This window comes from Canis lupus, chromosome 19, assembly GCF_003254725.2.
Source record: "Canis lupus dingo isolate Sandy chromosome 19, ASM325472v2, whole genome shotgun sequence".
NCBI classification, from domain to species: Eukaryota; Metazoa; Chordata; class Mammalia; order Carnivora; family Canidae; genus Canis; species Canis lupus.
In genome coordinates, this window is record NC_064261.1 from 49,153,828 (window position 1) to 49,172,820 (window position 18,993).

Consider the following 18,993-nt stretch of genomic DNA (forward strand, 5'->3'; position numbering starts at 1 on the left):
CTCTATCATTTTTTTATAATGCCCTGGGACATTATTGCTTCAAAAATCCAATTAAATTTGGGCCCCTTTGCAGAAGTAATATTTGAAGAGGGTTCTTCTTGGCTTTCTCCCTGGTTGTCTGTCTTCTTACTGATTTATGGTTTAGTTTGTTGCTCTATATAAGTTAAGAGCCTTCTCTTAAATGCTCACCTCCATATTCTCCATTATGTTCAACTCTACAGTAGTTTTGAACTTTCCTTCCTTCTCAAAATAAAGTCAATTGTTTTAGGTAGAATATCAGAGCTCTCTGTTTTTACTGTCTATCTCTTCCTGCATCAAATCTCTGCAACACTTCTCTGGAGCTAGAAGCATGGAAAGCATACCACATCAGTAGGAGTAAGACCATCAGTAAGAGTAAGATCATCAGGGTATTGATCTGACAGGTGGGGGAGTCCCTTGTCTTCTTGACTTGCTTCTCTGAGCATTAAACCTCTGCACTGAAAGCAAGCTGGGGTAAAGCAACATGGTATTTTCATATTTTCAGCCTGTTACACCTGGTATAGAGTTTCTACTTTTCATTTTGAAGTTGAGGGAAAAAGAAAAGTGTCAGACCTCTCAGCTGCTCTTGCCTGGAAAAGAACATCTGATAAATGCCTGTGCCCTGTTTTCCTGGTACATACTGTAGCTCTAGATCAGGACCTGAGAGAAGAGAGACCTTTATGTTCTTGGATGCACCTATGAAGAATGGAGTTATCAACATGCTGAGTTGGGAAGAGAGAAGAAGGTAACAGTTGTGGCTTGAATGCTAAAAAACAACAACAACAACAAACAAACAAACAAACTATTGCTGTTCTTTCTGAGATTTAGTGTATTTTCTTGGTCAAATATTTATTCATTTTCTTTATGACCTTAGGACAATTTCCAGAGACTTTGGTTATCTTCAAAAATAATTGTCACTAGTTACGATAATTTTCCTAAGGAGAGGATCTGCAGACCTCTTCACATGTCTATTCTGGAAGTCACCCACCTATCAATACATAGTTATACACACTGCATCTTAAGAGAAATATTTAGTCTGATGAGATAAAACTTTTTTTTTGTTTTGTTTTGTTTTGTTTTGTTTTGAATAAAGCTCACAGGAAGTCTAGCAAGAAATTATCACAGGAAATTAAAATTCAAGTGGCTGTGGTGACTTAACATGAATAGTATAAGGCAATGTTCTTTGCCTCAACTATACTCTAAATTTTTGTGAAAAAGTCCAGACTTCTGAACACTCACTTCCCTTGCTGCTGAATCAGTAAGTTTTAAAATTTACATCTTTAAGTCAGTGCTCTAGTTGATATTGAATAATGTGGACAAAGAATTCTACTTCTAGTACTATGAGATTAGAAAAGAAGTTAAGATAAATGGGCTGGATTCAAACATCTAAGAGATATGCAAAGGAAAATAAGGGGTAAATTAAAAATAGATGTATTTCTAAGAAGACAAGAGAACTATAAATGTATGAAATTTTACTTCATCAATGATAGACCAGCTCTGGAACTCAAAGAGGGGAAAGATCAGGGCTGATTTAGGATACCTTCAATTAAATTTTGGACCTTATGCTAAAGTAAACTATAAAGTGCTAGGTATTTTGAAAAACAAAATCATCAAATGATGATAGGTGAGCATAGGTGGCTCAGTTGATTAAGTGTCTGCCTTTGCTCAGGTCATGATTCTCACATCCTGGGATTGAGTCCTATATCAGGGTCCCTGCTCAACAGGAAGCCTACTTCTCCCTCTCCCTCTATCATTCCCCCTGCTTGTGCTCTCTTTCTCTCTCTCTCTCTCAAATAAATTAAACCATTAAAAAACAAAACAACCCTCCCCCCCAAAACCCAAACAATAAACCAAGAGCATCAGGACCCAGAAATATATTGTGAGGAAACAGCATGTAAATCGTACCAAAAGATTAGTCTGAAGCTGTAAAGAGTATTGGTCTTAATATGACGAACAAGCCAAAAAAAAAAAAAAAATTCTACATATATGTTATTATCAAGCTGGAAATTTAGAAATAAGTGGGAGTTCAAATAGCACTATATCTTTACATCTTAAAATTGGAGAAGCTTTAGATATTTTCTAATTGTCCCAATATTTTTATCATTCGATTTACTTATATACTCATTTAATAACATTTTTTTTTTTGAGCAGCTACTCTGTCCAGGCATTAACCTAGGGGCTTAGAGTATGTCACTGAATTAAAGGAATGAAGATCCTTCCCACAGTGAAGTTTAACCCTAAGACCCATAGAAATATAATAAATTCTTATGAGCCAATTATTGGCACAAGAAAGGATAAAACACTAAGTTATGAATACTAATTTAGTGGTTTTTTTTTTTTTAATTTAGTGTTGTAACCCCAGTGAGAACAGACAGAAAATGACAGAGACGCAAAATGATACAGGTGAGAATAGTATTAAAACATTCTGAAACTCACGTATTAAGTTCCAAAAAGGATCACCAGAATGAATAATTCATAGCTAAACTAAAAATGCTTGTTTTTAGTTACTATTGATCTCACAATAATGGGAAGAAGTCACTTTCTCAATTACATAAGAAATAATGGATTAATGGGCAAGAGCAGATAATCATAATCTGTTGGAAACAAAAGAAAGTAATATAAATTCTGTTTTGGCACTCACTGGCATTTCTATACATGACAATTCAATTTTTTTAAAGAAATAGGTGCTCCAAAAGTCCCTGGGCAAATGATGATAATAATGTTAGTTGATATTTATTAAGTACCTACTATATGTCAAGTATATGATTCAGACTATACATAATATTACCCTACTGAATGCTCTTAGCAATCATATGCGCTGTGCAAGAGTATTTCTCTAACTTTACCAGTGCAGAAGGTGAGATTTTATTTCTCCATAGTCACACATAAACTCAATGGCAGAGGTAGGGCTGCTTTTAGAATGCTGCTGGCCTCACCATTCCACCATCCTAAGCATCACTATACCTAAATTCATGCAACAGATGGTTCTGAACTCCACAGTAGGGGGAAAGTAGAGTAAGGTGGAAAGCAAACACACAAAAAACCCAAACCCTTTAGTAAATAATAATTGGATGTGTGCAGAATGCCAAAAAGTCACTAACCCATCTTGGTAACTGACCAAATGAACATATAGACTAAGTGTGGTGTAACAGAAATAGCCCTATAGTGATGATATGATTATCAGATCCCTCAAGAGTGAATTAATATGAATTCATACGTTTAACAATTATGTCCTTTAAACTTCCTTAAATGCCTTATTATATGATGAAAAAGATAAAAATCTATTCTCTTCTTTTACTGGTAAATATTCATAATTGATTAATAATGATTGAGCAGCCATTGGACTAAGCTAAGTAGTAGATTTCAGACCCCTGAAGCTCTGTTCAGTTTATTAAACCATACTTCGTCCTCTGGTTTGTTTTTTCATAAACTGAAAATTTGAGCCCCTAAATAAATATGAGGCAATTTCAGATCCCTTAGCACTGAGAAAAATGACATCTATCTTGAGCTAATTGCAGTCTCTTTGGGAAGCTGGGTGAGTGTTATGCCTTATTTAATATTCCTGAGTTTAAACTAAGACTGCATTTTAATAAATGTTCACAGAGCAGATTAGCAAAATTTGTCATATACAGGTGGGAGCATTCCATTCCCTTGGCTAGAGAAGGATATTCATTCCAGAAAAAGAGATCAGTCAATTTTGTCACAGGCTGCATGCATGGCTCCATTTCATAGTGGTCCGGGCGTCACATGGGATATAATACCATTGAGAAAATGTCATCTTCTGGTAATATCGCTCTTTGTAATTCTATTGTCTATGTATATAGGAGTTTGAGACAATGTTCCTGGTTTTATGCTTGTCATTTTTAGAAGGGTATATTGTACGAAGTTATTGATTTTTCTACAAAAGCATGAAGATCATATTTAGAGGATGGAGAGGAAAAGGGTACAGGAGAATGTGTTAGAATGAGACAATGGCATTCCCAGGTCAGCATTTCAGATGAATGTGTTTTCTCTACTTGGCACCCCTCAGTACAAATACAATGTTTAGTAGCACATAGCCACACAATATTTTGCCCTATTGAATTTTAGGACATGAAACCAAAACACAAATTTGCCTCAGTGTACTGCTGTAGATGAAATGGGAACCCAGACAGATGAAGAAATCACCTCTTAATAGGAGAGGTAATGGTACATTTAACAACAAAAAAAGCACATCTTTTGCACTACAGTCGAGCAAATGTTTAACCACGGGATGGTTTCTCACACTGTATACCAAGGTTTGTTAAAATAACAGCAACAGTAACAACAAAAACCCTTTGAAAAAAAAAAACATGTTTAAAAGCTTTTAGCAGATGGAAGCCCATTTTGAATTTATAAGGATGCCCAGTTGGTGTAAAGGGAGCAAAAATGATAAACTCAAGAGACCCAGATGTTGTTTTATAATCAATCTAGTGAAGAGAAAATAACCTAGCTCACTTTGTAACTTGGGGGGCGGGGGGAGGCTAATAGTGTGAAGTGCTGATACTATGGAACTCTTTATCAAGTTATTTCCCTGGATATATAAATAGGTTGTTCAGTGCTAGGAGATATAACAGGAGACATAGAAATTCGTTAGTTAAGGAAATTATTAGCCGTTCAAATAAACTCACTTTAAGAAGTCTCACGAACTGAGAAAAGGTCAAAAGGTTACACCTAAAACAAATTCTGTCTTAAAACCAGTATCAGATGTTTATAGTACTGCTTAATAGATTTTTTCTCTTATTAAAATTAACAAAAGAGGCCCACAGGACACAGACTTTAAATCAATTTGTCCAGCCACAAGGAAATGGAGCAAGGTAAAATGAGAAAATGAGTCAAAATTCAACTTGTAAATTAGCAATAACAGAAAACATTTCTTGCTAGACTATTAGAGTCATGTGGTTGGCAGCTACCATATCCATACTTTATGTTATAGCAATTATTCCAGGAATTAGATAATAATTATAATAATGAGATTAGTTGATAGAATAAAGAATCTGGAAATGAATATAGTCTGGAAATTGAGAAGTCATTTTCAAGGTTGCACAGAGTAGGAATCAGATCACTGCGTCATTTTCTCAGCCTTCACCTGCTATTCACATTTTTCTTTTCTCAAGCAGTAAAGGAAAATAAAAACCAACAAGAGGACACAACTCTTCCCTATCTCTATTCATCTCTGAGTGGATAAAGGGCCTGAGCTTTCATCCTGAGGTTCCCTTTGTCTATACCAAGCCTCTGACTCTCTTTAATTTGACAACCCTTCTTCAATTATTAAACATTTAGTTCAAACATTTTATCCTATGGGAAGTATTTTTCTGGAATCCACAGACTGTGCTGCATATCCCCACTCTAGAAACCTTCTTCACAGGGTTATCACATTAAGCAAAAATTAAATGTTTATATCAGTCTTTAAACTAGCCTGGAGACCTCTTGAGCATGAGGGATGATGCTTTATTACCTTGGTACTCCTAGGTACTAGTACTTGGTTTATTATAGGCCTTCAATAAATACTCAGTGGATAGTACCAGAGCTTAGAATAGTCTTTGGGAAACAAAACTATATATAACCCTAGGAAGTCTCATAACAATATTAGGACTAATGTGATTTTTTTTTTTAGTTACCTGAATGAAAACATTTTGGTTGCTGTCATAGGAACAATTCTGGGATTCATATTCAGCACCAACAATTAAACTATCATGGTGAAGGTATTTAACCTCTCTGAGCACTGGGTTTTCAACCCATGTAATAGCAGTATTGATAATACTTAGTTTACTATGTTCCTCACAAAATAATCATCACAATGCCCTTATCTGACTTATCATAAACACCTATTAAATAATGGCTGTGATTCTTGATACTTTTATTGTCGTTAGCAATGATAGTCAATGCTCCACAGATAGTAGTAATTAAAATTTGGAAACTACAAACACCTTCTGTACATTCAAGATGGCTAATGGAGTCATTTTAATATTGTAAATCAACCAAAATAAAATAGCATGTGCCTTATAACTTTTTCATTGAAAGTTTTACTTAAGAGGTAGCTTTTCAGTTACTTCCTTCAGACTGAGCATAAAACCCATCCTCCAGTCACCATAAAGTACCAGCAGATATTCAATCTCTTTAATGACTTGATTTGTATATTTTAGAAATTTTGAAATTAAAAAAAAATCTAGATGCTATCTTCAATACCTAAAGCGGATTGTAAATCTGCAAACATTGTCCATTCAAAATTTAAAGAAGTAAAGTGAAAGACATGTTGAATTAAATATGCTCATATGAGTCAATATTTGTAGAACAAGCAGCAAGGATTTCATGAGCTAAGTGATGAATGCTTTGGGTTGCATTTATTCTGATAAAAAGAAACTTTTCCAATTAATAAGGATTTAACTGCAGGAGGAATCCAGTCAAACTGTGTTTGAATATTCTCAAACTTATTACTCATGAAAACATTTCAAAACATGTGTGCCAAAAATTAATATATATCTCTCTTAAAAATTATTTTTCAGTACTTAGAGGAATTTTTTAAATTAAAGAACACATTCGTTCTTCCCTTCCTTTATGATAAATCCATAGACAAATTCAGTTTTCTTTTATTAAAATATTAAAATATCTACACGAAGAATTTCAAACTAGCAATGGACTATGAAAACATCGTAGGCAAATTGCTTCCCTCAATAACACAATCGGCGTTAGTGACACAGTGTTTATTTTGCTAAGATCGCTATAAATCCAAGTGACTCGATGGCCACTATATACTCACAGTATGAGTATGATATGGGACTAAAAATTATCTATCATTGGTTTCAAACACATTGGAAAATGGCAATTTTGTGCTTAACTGTAAATTTATTTTATTTGTATTAATCACAATTGCATGTTCCTGTCTATCTAGTCTTGGAAGATATAAACTCAATGAATTTATATCCTGTTTCATTCACAAATGAATTGTGTTCCTGAATTTTAACATGCTATTCCTAAAACTATTAGCTGTGTTTCTGCTTTATGGGATGTTCCTACATAAGCTGGCTGTTCATCAATTTGCTGTCCATACATTTCTTTGAAAGCTATATTATAATTAGAGTTTAGGTTAATACTATTCAGTAACCATAAAACAGACATAAAATAATTATAACTCATTTAGTGAAATTAGAAAAGGAGCAATTATTAGACTCCCATTGTGAAGCTTTGCTGTGAGGGATAGATAATCTATCTGCAAGATGTACTTTAAGAACACCATTTTCAAAGAAATAAACTAGATAGATTACTGCTTTGTCTTTGTGCACTTGAGGCAGAAGGGGTGGAACCAAAAACTTGTGGAGTATATGCGAGTTTTCTGAACTTTCCTGAATGTTTATGGGCAAATTAAAACAAAACAAACAAACAAACAAACAAAACCTAGAGATAATAAATGCTTAGGATTTCTGTTCATTCTAATATTTGTAAAGCTGAGAAGGTATGTTACTTAAATTAATTTGTATCTGTAAGGTACCTTCCCCATAGATTTCCCCCCTGCCCCAAAAAAAGAATCTTTACAGTGTAAGGCACTCAAACCCTACCTGAAAATGTTAATGGTAAGTCTTTTTTTTTCCCCCCCACTGTGCTGGAGTGCCACTTGCTTGAGTGCCAAGAAAAGTATATTGGGCTTTATAATTTGGTTTATTATTTAATCATCCACCCTTGGCAAAGTATGTTCATCTATTCACAGACAAATAAGAAGAGATGATGCCTATGACTTGGAAGTTAAAAGTAGAAAAAGTAACAGAATTTCTCTGCACTCCCTTTCATTAAACCTTACTTCAACTAAGTAGTTTTACAGTGATATGAAGCTTCCAAAGTCCAAGAAAAACACACACACTCACACACACACACATATATATATGATATAATCATATCCTATATAATATAATCCTATATATATATATTCTATATATATAGGATATAAAATTATAAGTTTAGTAAATAATAATGTTTTAAAGAAAATAAATCAGAAAGACTAGTATATCTATGCATTAGTTTCTTTCTATTGTTGCTGATAAAAATATCTGGTGGCCAGAATTCATTTTTCAAGTCTAAGTAAAATGGCACATTCTAGAAAATGAAAGGACCTGGTGACATATCCATACCATCCCCATGGGGCGCTGAGAGGGAAAATAAAATCTTGGCTTTAAGAGAGACAAGATGAAGGTCTTTTCTTTCTTTCTTGTTATCCTCCATGATCTGTTAATATGTGCCTTATATTATAATATTGTCAAATCTAGGTATAATCTCAATAGAACAAAAATTAAACTTTGACACACATTGCAGTTAGGAAGGCAAAAAAGGAGGATCAACTGTTTAAAAGGGTTGAAAGCTCATCACTAATTTTATTTGTATAATGACCTAAATTTCTGTTTTGATTCCTGTTCAATGAAAGCAAAGATACATCCAGAGAATTTCTCTGACAGCTCTGAACAAAAAGAAAGAAAGAAAAGGTTTCCTTCTGAGAGTACTTTTCTGTCATTTAATCCGTTTACATGTTTCTTTACTCTTACCTTTCTTGCTTGCTTTCTGACCACCAGGGATACAGTGTTAGCACAGGGTCACTGGGGCTCTGTCCAGCTCTAGACAGATGTTGCTATAGTCAGAGTTTTATGATGACAGAATGAGATTTCCAGAATGCACTGGTGAGTTCCATGGCAATTGTTAAGCTTGTCATTTAGAGGAAATGAAAGGAAGTCATTGATTACTTTCAACACTCACTATCTTTGCTTTGAGTGTGTAAAATGCTTTTGTATTTCCCATCCAAAACTAACAGTTAGACAGTAGCCCCCCAAAATAGGCCACATTATTCATAGTCCAAGATTCTCAGGCATCATAATTTACGCTGAGCTGAAAGAAATTATGACTTTTAAGAGGAGTTCAGTCTTGCTAGACAAGTAAGGGGAATTAATTGAATGAAAATGCAAAATTAAATGCAAATGATGAATTTGGCTAATTTCTTCTTCTTCCAATGTTCCAGTATATTCCTCTGACCATTCTCCAGGAACATTGCTTAAAATAACAGCTGTGAATTATAGGTCTCCAGTAAGTACAAAGTTGGTGGGTTTTTTTCTTCTTCTTTTTCTTCTTCTTTTTAAGGAAAAGCTTCTGATGAACAGTTGCCTCAACGATTTAGAGGACTCATTCCAGGTTAATTTAATAATCCCATGTGGCTTTAAAATATTTTAATACTTTTCTTCAACATGTTTCCCACTATATAGATGTGAAATTAGTGGGACAATTTAAATGGGAGGAACAAGATTCTCATTCTTCAGTATAACAAGTATTTTTAGGGATCAGGTAAGAATTTAATAGCAAAAAAAAAATAATAACGATGTGTATAATAGTTTGGTTATTTAATCAAATGGGTAAATTCTTTATTAAAAATAATCAACTTGTCTGATTTCAGAAATTAAACTCACTGTATTTGAAATTATCAAATCAGTTTATTCAAAATCATCGAACAGATTAAGCATCTAAGATACAGCATAGAGTAAGAAAATAACTCACAAATTGCCTTATGTCTGCCATGGATATTTTCCTTGTCATAATTCTTTTAGATAAATACAATAAACAATGTTTTAATATTGATAAAATTTAACTGTCAGGTGAGAGGAGTAAAAAAGAAGGGGAAAGAGGAGATAGATTATATTGATTATGTAGATAGACTTATTAATAACCTCATATAAATCACTGCTAAAACCTTTAATGATATCTAAATTTCATTATCTATGATAATTCACACACATGTTGGAATCACGAAAGAAAGCAACAAAGAAAGAAAGTTTGATTAGAAAAATCACATTGTAATAAAAAAGTTGAAATATATAAAAGATAATTCCTACTATAGATAATGCATTTCTTATGTTATGGATTCTTAATGTTAACCTATGAATCACTTTTGTCATTTACGGTGAGGGAATAGTAAGCAACCTTTTTCTGAAAGTGAAAAAATATTAAGAGTGCTATATTTGAGGGAAGTTATTTTGAAAATTAATATAAGCTGACCTTTTCAAATTTTCAGATAATTTAAACCATAAACCTTTCCAATTTAAAAATAATAGCAACATTTTATATGAAAAAATAGGATCCAAATATTTTAGATATGAGACTCTTTCTTTTTTATAAACTAAATTCAACTTTCTAATGCAATGCCTTTACCTCAGAATAATAACAGATTATCAAAAATATTTTTAAAACTCTGTTACATTTATTTGTATAATTTATAATGTATATAATTTATTTGTAGTAAAATTACCTTTTATGCCTATAGATGTTCCTTTCAAGTGTTCATAGAGAAGGAGGCTAGTTACATGCAAAGGTATTTCTAATAAACATAGAATAAAAAATAGCACCTTAACAAATGGCTATTTCATCTTAGCAAAATCTAAAAAGATTTTAGCATAAAACAATATTAGTTTTCATTGTGAATATGTGAGAACTGTGCCTTGTATATTTTAATTGACATCCTAACATGATAAAATAAGCATGACCTTCTGTCCCTCCCTTTGATTTCCAGATCATTTCAGTCTTGTGGTGCCCTTCAATCTAACCCCTATGAAAGACTTTTTGTTATTTTTTTTTTTTTTTAATTTTCATTGTTTGGTTATTTTTACTCTGTTACATCTCAGTAAAATATTTTGAATTTTTAAGATAAAAAAGCAAAACAATCTCATGAGGAAATTTGCAGAAGTATGCAGTAGGAGGATAATTTTTAAGTCCCAATATTTGGAGGTCCTTTCAGATCATTAGAAATAATATTATAAGAATGCAAATCTAAGTCTACGCCTTTTTTTTTTTTTTTTTTTTTTTTGCCTATGCCATTCTTGAAACCAAGCAACATGCTCATCCTTTTGGTGTCCTTAAGAGATTTATTTCTGGAAAAATAGCGTTATTTTCTAGGTTACTTAGTCAATGTGAAATATGAGATTAAAGTCAAGACTAACCAAGCTGTAACTTTAGTCATGAGATACAAATAAATCTCCAACTATATGCCTTTATAATTAATTACCAGTTTAGAAAGCCACATTTTTCCATCAGAATAAACTTCAACCATAAGAAGGGTAACTGACACAGCAATATAGAATTTGCTGAGCTACCTAAATCTAAAACTATACGTTGAATCTAGTTAAAAGTAAAATAAAAGCACAGACAAAAGCTGAAAACAAATTCTCCCCTCCTAACATACAAACAATATGATTATAAGTTAAAATGTAGTTTAATTTGCCCATATGAGGTGATACCATGATTTTTTCCCTCCAGAGTCCATTGTAATACTAATTCTTTGAAATCGTGTCAGGTCTGCCAAATTAAAGGAAGGAGACAATAAAGTGAGGGGGAGATATATAAGAAAGAAGAAACAAAGAAGGAAAACTGTAAATATTAGAGAAGGGGCAAAAAGCTAAACAAAATTGAGTACCGCTGTAATTTTGTTAGGTTGGTCTGTTGGTCAGGTAGGCACTTTTATTATATCGAACCCAGAGCCTTAACACTTTTCTTTGTAGGATGGTAATTCTGATGATATTTAACCAGCATTCTTTCTGCAAATTAAATTTGTACACTTTGTTTACCTGAGCATATTTTTCCTATAACCTCTCACAATTTTTATGGCAGTAAATTAGCACAGAAGACTGTAACAGAAGGAGCCTCTCCAAAAAAAATGAAGACATCTGTCTTTTTCAAGAGGGACAGAGTGCCTACAAAAGGAGTGAAACAAAAAGAAAGATTCCCTTATGCAGGCAGAGCAAAGCAAGAGGCTGAAGTGATTCTAACTTCAATATACTCAAAGCCAACATGTTTATCGTTGCATCAATACTATTACAGGGAAGGAGGAAAAATTAGGTGGCATGTCACACATACAAAAAAACTTGTCCAACATAGGAGAAGAACCGAGGAAAATATTTCAGTACAAATGCAGAAATCACTGTACATCTTAGATTTACTATGAATTACACGACTTCTATCAAGATTAAAAATCAGACAGAAGCTAGATATTCAATGTTGATATAATTTCAATAACGTACTGATGACAAACTCAGGTGCCTGAGTTGTTAGCACTGATTGACTATGTCCAAAGACACTTTGCTTAAGCAACAAAACTTCATTCCAATGACAATAAATAAATAAATAAATAAATAAATAAATAAATAAATTTGTTAGAACTAGATATTCATGACAAGTTGTGGTAGAAATGATCTTAAATGTATCAGAGCTCAAAAGGAGTTTGCAAATCATGTAGTCCATCGTCCATATTTTATATATGAGAAAACTAAGACCCAGAACTATTAAATGTTCTTATCCAGAAATCTCAACCACTGATAAAGATTGATAGATAAGATATCCTACATAAGATAGAAAAGACATAGATGGCAAATAGATAAGATATATTTATATCTTCTACCTACCTAAATCAGATTAATTATAAAGTTCTTTATTAACATGGTGTTAGCTCTTCTAAAAAGAAAGAGTTTGTAATTATGTAATAACCCACCTTTCTTCCAAAGAAAATATTTAACCTGTTATGTTTCATAAAAATTTGTCTGTGTCATGAATCCTGAAAGTTAAAACTGCCCTTCTTTGTAATGACTTAACCACAGTCTCTTAAAAAAAAAAAAGAAAGAAAGAAAAGAAAAGTTTACAAAAGTGAATCAGAACCTAGATGATTTGGCAGCCATAGATACCCTTATTTTCCTTTTCCAAATATATATATATATATATATATATATATATATATATATATATAACATATATAATTATATACAGTCATATATATAGTTATATATAGTCATAGTTATAGTTATATTTTTCTTTTTTTAAGATTTTATTTATTTATTTATTTATTTATTCACGAGAGACACAGAGAGAGAGAGGCAGAGACACCGGCAGAGGGAGAAGCAGGCTCCATGCAGGGAGCCCGACATGGGACTCAATCCTTGGTTTCCAGGATCTCACCCTGGGACGAAGGTGGCACTAAACTGCTGAGCCACCCAGGCTGCCCTTATTTTTCATAGCTCAAAATCTCCAATCCAGTCAAAATAAAAATTGTTACTCATGGTATTTCATTTAAACATGAGTCAAAAATCTGCAGTAGTAGGAATGTCTAGTTGGCTTCCTCCTTTGGCTCAGTTAAGCATCCTCCTTTGGCTCAGGTCATAATCCAGGTGTCCTGGGATCAAGTCCCGCATCAGACTCCCTGCTCGGTGGGAGTCTGCTTCTCCTTCTCCTTCAGTTGTTCCCCCTGCTTGTGCTCTCTCTCTCTCTCTCTCTCTCTCAAATAAATAAATTCAATCTTTTTTTTTTTTAAGATTTTATTTATTTATTCATGATAGTCACAGAGAGAGAGAGAGGCAGAGAGGCACAGGCAGAGGGAGAAGCAGGCTCCATGCACCGGGAGCCCGACGTGGGATTCGATCCCGGGTCTCCAGGATCGCGCCCTGGGCCAAAGGCAGGCGCCAAACCGCTGCGCCACCCAGGGATCCCAAATTCAATCTTTTTAAAAAAGATCTGCAACAGTAAGTAGATAGCTCTTCTGTCTGTTAGAGAAGGACTGAGTTCTAGTTACTAGTGTTATTCATGTTTCTCTTGACTCTATTTGCAATGCTTGGTCCAATCTATATTATCTCTTACCTTGCCTATTAACATCAATAGCACTTCTTTTTATTAGTCTCTTGGTACTCACTGATGTTTTATGCATAATGATGCTCAAATTTAACTGAGCTGTAAGTTTCTGTTTAATTATGAGGTTCCATGATATCTTCAGTACTTTTTCCTTCTACGGTTACCGTAACAATTTCTCTATCACGCTTTAAAATCCTTCACCTAGAAGATAAGCCATTTTTTAAGAGAAAGACTAATTAGAACTTTGTAATTATCTTAATGTATTGTTGTTGTTCTTGTTGTTTAGCAAAAACCTTTCTTTAAATATACATTATGGAATAATCTAAGCCCTGGCCTTTGATGGTCTAGTTCTTATAGAAATGTTTTTGGTTTGAAAATCAAATATATATTTAACCACAAAACAATGTTATGCTTCAATTATGCTTTGTTTTCACCATAGTCTAGTTGTGTTCAAGTGGTGCTTACTTCTTTCCATAGTTGGTATCACAGTGTGAGAGCTATTCTGAGAAGTAACAGGCCCAAGATTTTCTACTGTGACGGGTATTCAATCAACTACTTCACAGTTAAACCTGTGAAATCTTCATTATATCTCAGGTCCACAGACAAAATTTCAAAACTATAGATTAATTATCTGGATAACATATCTTTACATTAAAACATTCTCAATCATTTTAACATTAACATGAATTTTCTACTTCTGTTGAAGGATGAACACACAGATCTCCAGCAAGAAATGGAAACTGAAATTTTGAGACTTCAGATCAAAACTTTGAAAATGGTATCAGTTATGGAGAGAATACAGCATTCTATGTCCTCTTTTGCTAGGTCATATTTCAAAAGCCACAACATTTCCATGAATCTGTCTCATTAACTGGATTTTAGGGAATCACCCCGGCAAGAATGTTCTTTCTTATTTCTTCCACAAGAAACACCAATTACTTAGGTATTTCCTAAATTTTACCTTAAGACAGAACTTAGAGTTAAATAGACCTTCTGGATAAAATCTGGAGATAATATTCTATGACTTTGGTGCCACAGAATTTTCATGTATTTATTATTATTCTGCCAACATTTGTGCAAAAGTGCCCTAAGAATAGATATAAATATGCATGAGTGGAATTCTTGGTGTCTTCAGTGGGTTTCCTAAAGGCAGAGTGTAAGCAGGGATTTAATTTCACATATGCATTAAGGGAATGTTCATCAGGAAAAGCTTATAAAGAAGAGAGAAATGCATAATAAAGAAGGGAACTGAGACTAGTACAAGCAAGAATATAGTTTCCAAAAAGTTAAGCCTTAGCATGCACCACGGTGCTGAGGCTCCCCTCATAGCTGTCCCATATTGAGGCAAGGGCATTCCAAGTACTTCTAGCCTATTTAAGTTCCTGTTGGGGGGGGGGGGGCGGGGTGAGGAAGTCATGTGACCTTCCATGCATCCTCTATGAGCTGGTTCCTATCAAACTAGATCAATCGTCCTCACAAGCTCACAAGTGTAAGTAATCAGTTACAGAAATTTAAACCTACAGGAGATAATAAAGTACACTTGCTTTTAATCTTTTAAAGTTGTTGCTCTTGGGGTGCCTGGGTGGCTCAATCAATCAAGTACTGGACTCTTGATTTCAGCTCAGGTCATGATCTCAGGGTCATGAGATTGAGCCCCATGTCAAGCTCCATGTTGGGCATGGAGCCTGCTTAAGATCCTCTCTCTCTTCCTCTGTCCCTGCCTGCTTGTGCTCTCTTGCATGCCCTCTCTCTCTCTTTCTCTCAAACAAAACTCATAAAACAGTGGCTCTCAAAATATAATCTATGGAACTGTGTAACAACAATATATAGGAACTATGGACTATGCAGTGATAGTAACAAAAAAAATTGGCACATTAGTGAAAGAAAGCCTATAGATACATGGGGGAAAAGTCATTCAGAAAGAGACTCACACATTTATGGTTAATTGACTATGGTTAATTCAACCAAGGTGCCGAGGTAATGCAATGGTGAAAAAATAATCTTTTTAACAAAAGATGGCATAATTGGCATATTAATTACTAATTGCTGCATTATAAATTATCCCAAACATAATGGTTTAAAGTAATAACATTTATTATCTCACAGTTCCTGGGTAAAAGTTAGATAAGTGCTAAATACTGATAAGAAAAGGTAAAGACAAGCTACAGATATGGAGAAGACCTTCATGAAGTGTATATCTGATGAAAGACATATTCATAAGAGACAAAGAATTTTTATAACTCAATAAGAAGTCAAAGAACTCAATAAAAATAAGCAAAAAAAGGATCATTTCACTGAAAAAAAGATAGTAAATAAGTATATGAAATGATTCTCAATATTGTTAGATCCTAGGGAAATGGAAGTTAAAACCACTACATACCAACAAGAATGGTTAAAATTAAATTGACTCTACTGAGTGTTGGTAACATATGGAAAAACTGGAACTTGTACACACATTGCTAATGGGAAATAAACAGCCTTGTTGGAAAATAGTTTATCAATTTTGTAGAAATTTTTCAAACATCTATTTATTATATCACATAGTAACTCTTTGCATAGGTATTTACTCAAGGGAAATTAAAAACATGCCTATTCAAATACCTATATGCAATTACAAGCTGGAAGCAACCAAAGTCTCCTCAGCTCACTCCAAGTCCCCATTTAGGGACTTCATTCATAATCACCGAATCTAACACCACCACAAATGTCTATCAGCTCATCCACAATGAAATACATTTGAGTGGTATTAACTACTGGGTTTATGTAACAATATGACTGAATCTACAAAGCCTTAAGCTAAGTGAAAGAAACTAGGATGCTGTATGATCCCATTTATATTGTATTTCCATTCTGGAATAGGTAAAACTATAAGAAGAGAATTTAATGTCTGCCAGGGGCTAGTAGCAGACAGAAGTTATTGTGAGAAAGGTGTACAGGGAAACTTTTTGAGGTGCTGGAAGTATTCTCCACGCTGTATGCATTTCTCTAAGTTCATTAAAGCACATACTGAGAGTAAATTTCACTGTATTTTAATTGTATTTTCAATAAATCTCACTTTAAGAAGGAAAAGAAGCTAAATTGGGAGTTCTCACCATAAGAATGGGATAGGCTGCAACAGACAATGCATTCACTGAAACAATTTTAAAAAGCTGAATATATTTCAAAAATCATTTTCACAAGCATTTTTTTTTAATGTTTTTATTATTGCTTTTATTTTTTTTAATTCCAGCAAAGAGTTCACAGTGTTATATTAGTTTCAGATGTATAACACAGTGATTCAACAGTTCCATATAGTACTCAGTGCTCATCAAGATAAGTGTACTTTTAGGGGATCCCTGGGTGGCTCAGCGGTTTGGCGCCTGCCTTTGGCCCAGGGCATGATCCTGGAATCCTGGGATCAAGTCCCACATTGGGCTCCCTGCATGGAGCCTGCTTCTCCCTCTGCCTGTGTCTCTGCCTCTCTCTTTCTGTGTCTCTCATGAATAAATAAATAAAATATTAAAAAAAGATAAGTGTACTTTTAATCTCCTTCACCTATTTCACCCATCACTCCACCCACCTCCCCTCTGCTAAACATTAGTTTGCTCTCTGTAGTTGAGTCTGTTTTTTTGTCTTTTTTTTCCTTTATTTCTTTCTTAAGTTTCACATATGAGTAAAATCATATGGTATTTGTCTTTCTCTGACTTATTTCACTTAGCACTATACTCTCTAGATCCATCCATATTGTTGGAAATGGCAAGATTTCATTCTTTTTAATGGCTAAAAATAACGTGTGTGTGTGTGTGTGTGTGTGTGTGTGTCTGTATGTGCACCACATCTTCTTTATCCATTCATCTGTTGAAAGACACTTGGGCTGCTTCCATAATTTGGTTATTGTAAATAATGCTGCAATAATCAGAGGTGCCATGTATTCCTTCAAATCACTATTTTCATACTCTCTGGGTAAATGCCCAGTAGTGCAATTGCTGAATGGTAGGGTAGCTCCATTTTAGTTGTTTGAGAAGTCTCCATACTGTCTTCCACAGTGTTTTTCCAGTGTGCATTTCTATCAACAGTGCATGAGGGTTCCTTTTTCTTCACATCCTTGGCAACACTTGTTGTTTCTTAAGTTTCTGATTTTAGCCATTCTGACAGATGTGAGGTTATATGTAATTGTGTTTTGATTTGCATTTTCCTGCTCATAAGTGATGTTGAGAATCTTTTCATGTGTCTGTTGGCCATCCATATGTTGTTAGAGAAATGTCAGTTCAAGTTTTCTGCCCATTTTAAATTGGATTATTTTGGTTTTCGGGTGTTGAGATGTATAAATTCTTTATATATTTTTGATACTTACTCCTTATCAGATATATCATTTGCAAATATCTTCTCCCATTTAGTAGGTTGTCTTTTAGTTTTGCTGGTTGTTTTGGCCAATGCCAGAGAGATTATGGTTTCATGCGCATTAAGTTTAAAAGGAACAAGTATCAGATGAACTAAAACTCCATAAAGTAAGGAACAACCCAAGGAGATTTCATGTCCATCAGATATTTCCCTCTAGGGAAATTTGCCAAATTGTGGGCATTTCCCAGTCATAAGATGATATTCAAGCTTACTCCAAACTTATATACTCTGATGGAGTAAAGAAACCAACCAAAGTCTCAATGTTCAAGTAGTAAAAAAATAACAATTTAAATATTTGAGAAGTCTCATCACTAGGCCAGTGTTTCCTATAAAAAATATAGAATTTCAAAAGTGTGTAGAAAGATTGGAAGTTTATTTGGAAGTTCCAAAAGGCACCATAAAACAGACAATGTCCTATAGACCTTGGAAAGAAAGACCTGCTAGGAGGTCATTTGGCTGGCTTCTCCTTCAAGGTATTTGCCAGATTCTGTTATTGCATGTGTTTAGAAGCATAAGAGCTGGGCTGGGAAACTCTAGAAGGTAAAATTTAGTTTCCTGCAATCTCAAAAGTTATACACAGAAAAAAAATGCAAGCACTCAATAAAAATCACAGGAGGGACATTCCAAAGAAAGAAGACAAACACAAGAAAGAATGAGTCTTAGTAAAACTACAACCAAGTTTCTGTGACAGATTAGTAATGATTTTGTTAGATTTCAGCCCCTTCTTATCTATCTAGCAGAGAGAAGAAGAACATCCTCAGTTGGAGAGTAATGACATCTTGAACTTCTGTGTTTCCATTATACATAATATCTCTCATAAAATTAAAAATTATATTCTAGACCTTAGTAAAGTCAGGGACTTTAACAAATCAAGAGAAAACAGAAGACATTTGCCAAGAAATTACAAGGTAGTAGAATTAGCAAGCAAAACTTTAAATATAC

At 33.9% G+C, this 18,993-nt stretch overlaps 2 long non-coding RNA genes across 13 annotated transcripts in view; one reads left to right on the forward strand and one right to left on the reverse strand.

Annotated features, from left to right (window-relative positions):
- Window positions 1–8,685, reverse strand: part of LOC112649315 (uncharacterized) — a 265,636-nt gene extending 256,951 nt beyond the window's left edge. For 7 of the 10 annotated variants that reach the window (XR_004807039.2, XR_004807037.2, XR_007403892.1 and 4 more), the window contains exon 1: window positions 8,568–8,685. This is a non-coding gene — a long non-coding RNA (uncharacterized LOC112649315). The remainder of the gene's footprint in view (window positions 1–8,567) is intronic. The other 3 variants (XR_003129543.3, XR_003129542.1, XR_003129540.2) reach the window with 1 other exon arrangement.
- A 28-nt stretch (window positions 8,686–8,713) lies between these two features.
- Window positions 8,714–18,993, forward strand: part of LOC112649310 (uncharacterized) — a 34,009-nt gene continuing 23,729 nt past the window's right edge. The window contains exons 1-5 of one of the 3 annotated variants that reach the window (XR_007403889.1): window positions 8,714–8,951; window positions 9,035–9,099; window positions 9,276–9,354; window positions 13,383–13,565; window positions 14,378–14,784. This is a non-coding gene — a long non-coding RNA (uncharacterized LOC112649310). Of the gene's footprint in view, window positions 8,952–9,034; window positions 9,100–9,275; window positions 9,355–13,382; window positions 13,566–14,377; window positions 14,785–18,993 lie in introns of those variants that run through there. The other 2 variants (XR_003129538.2, XR_003129537.2) reach the window with 2 other exon arrangements.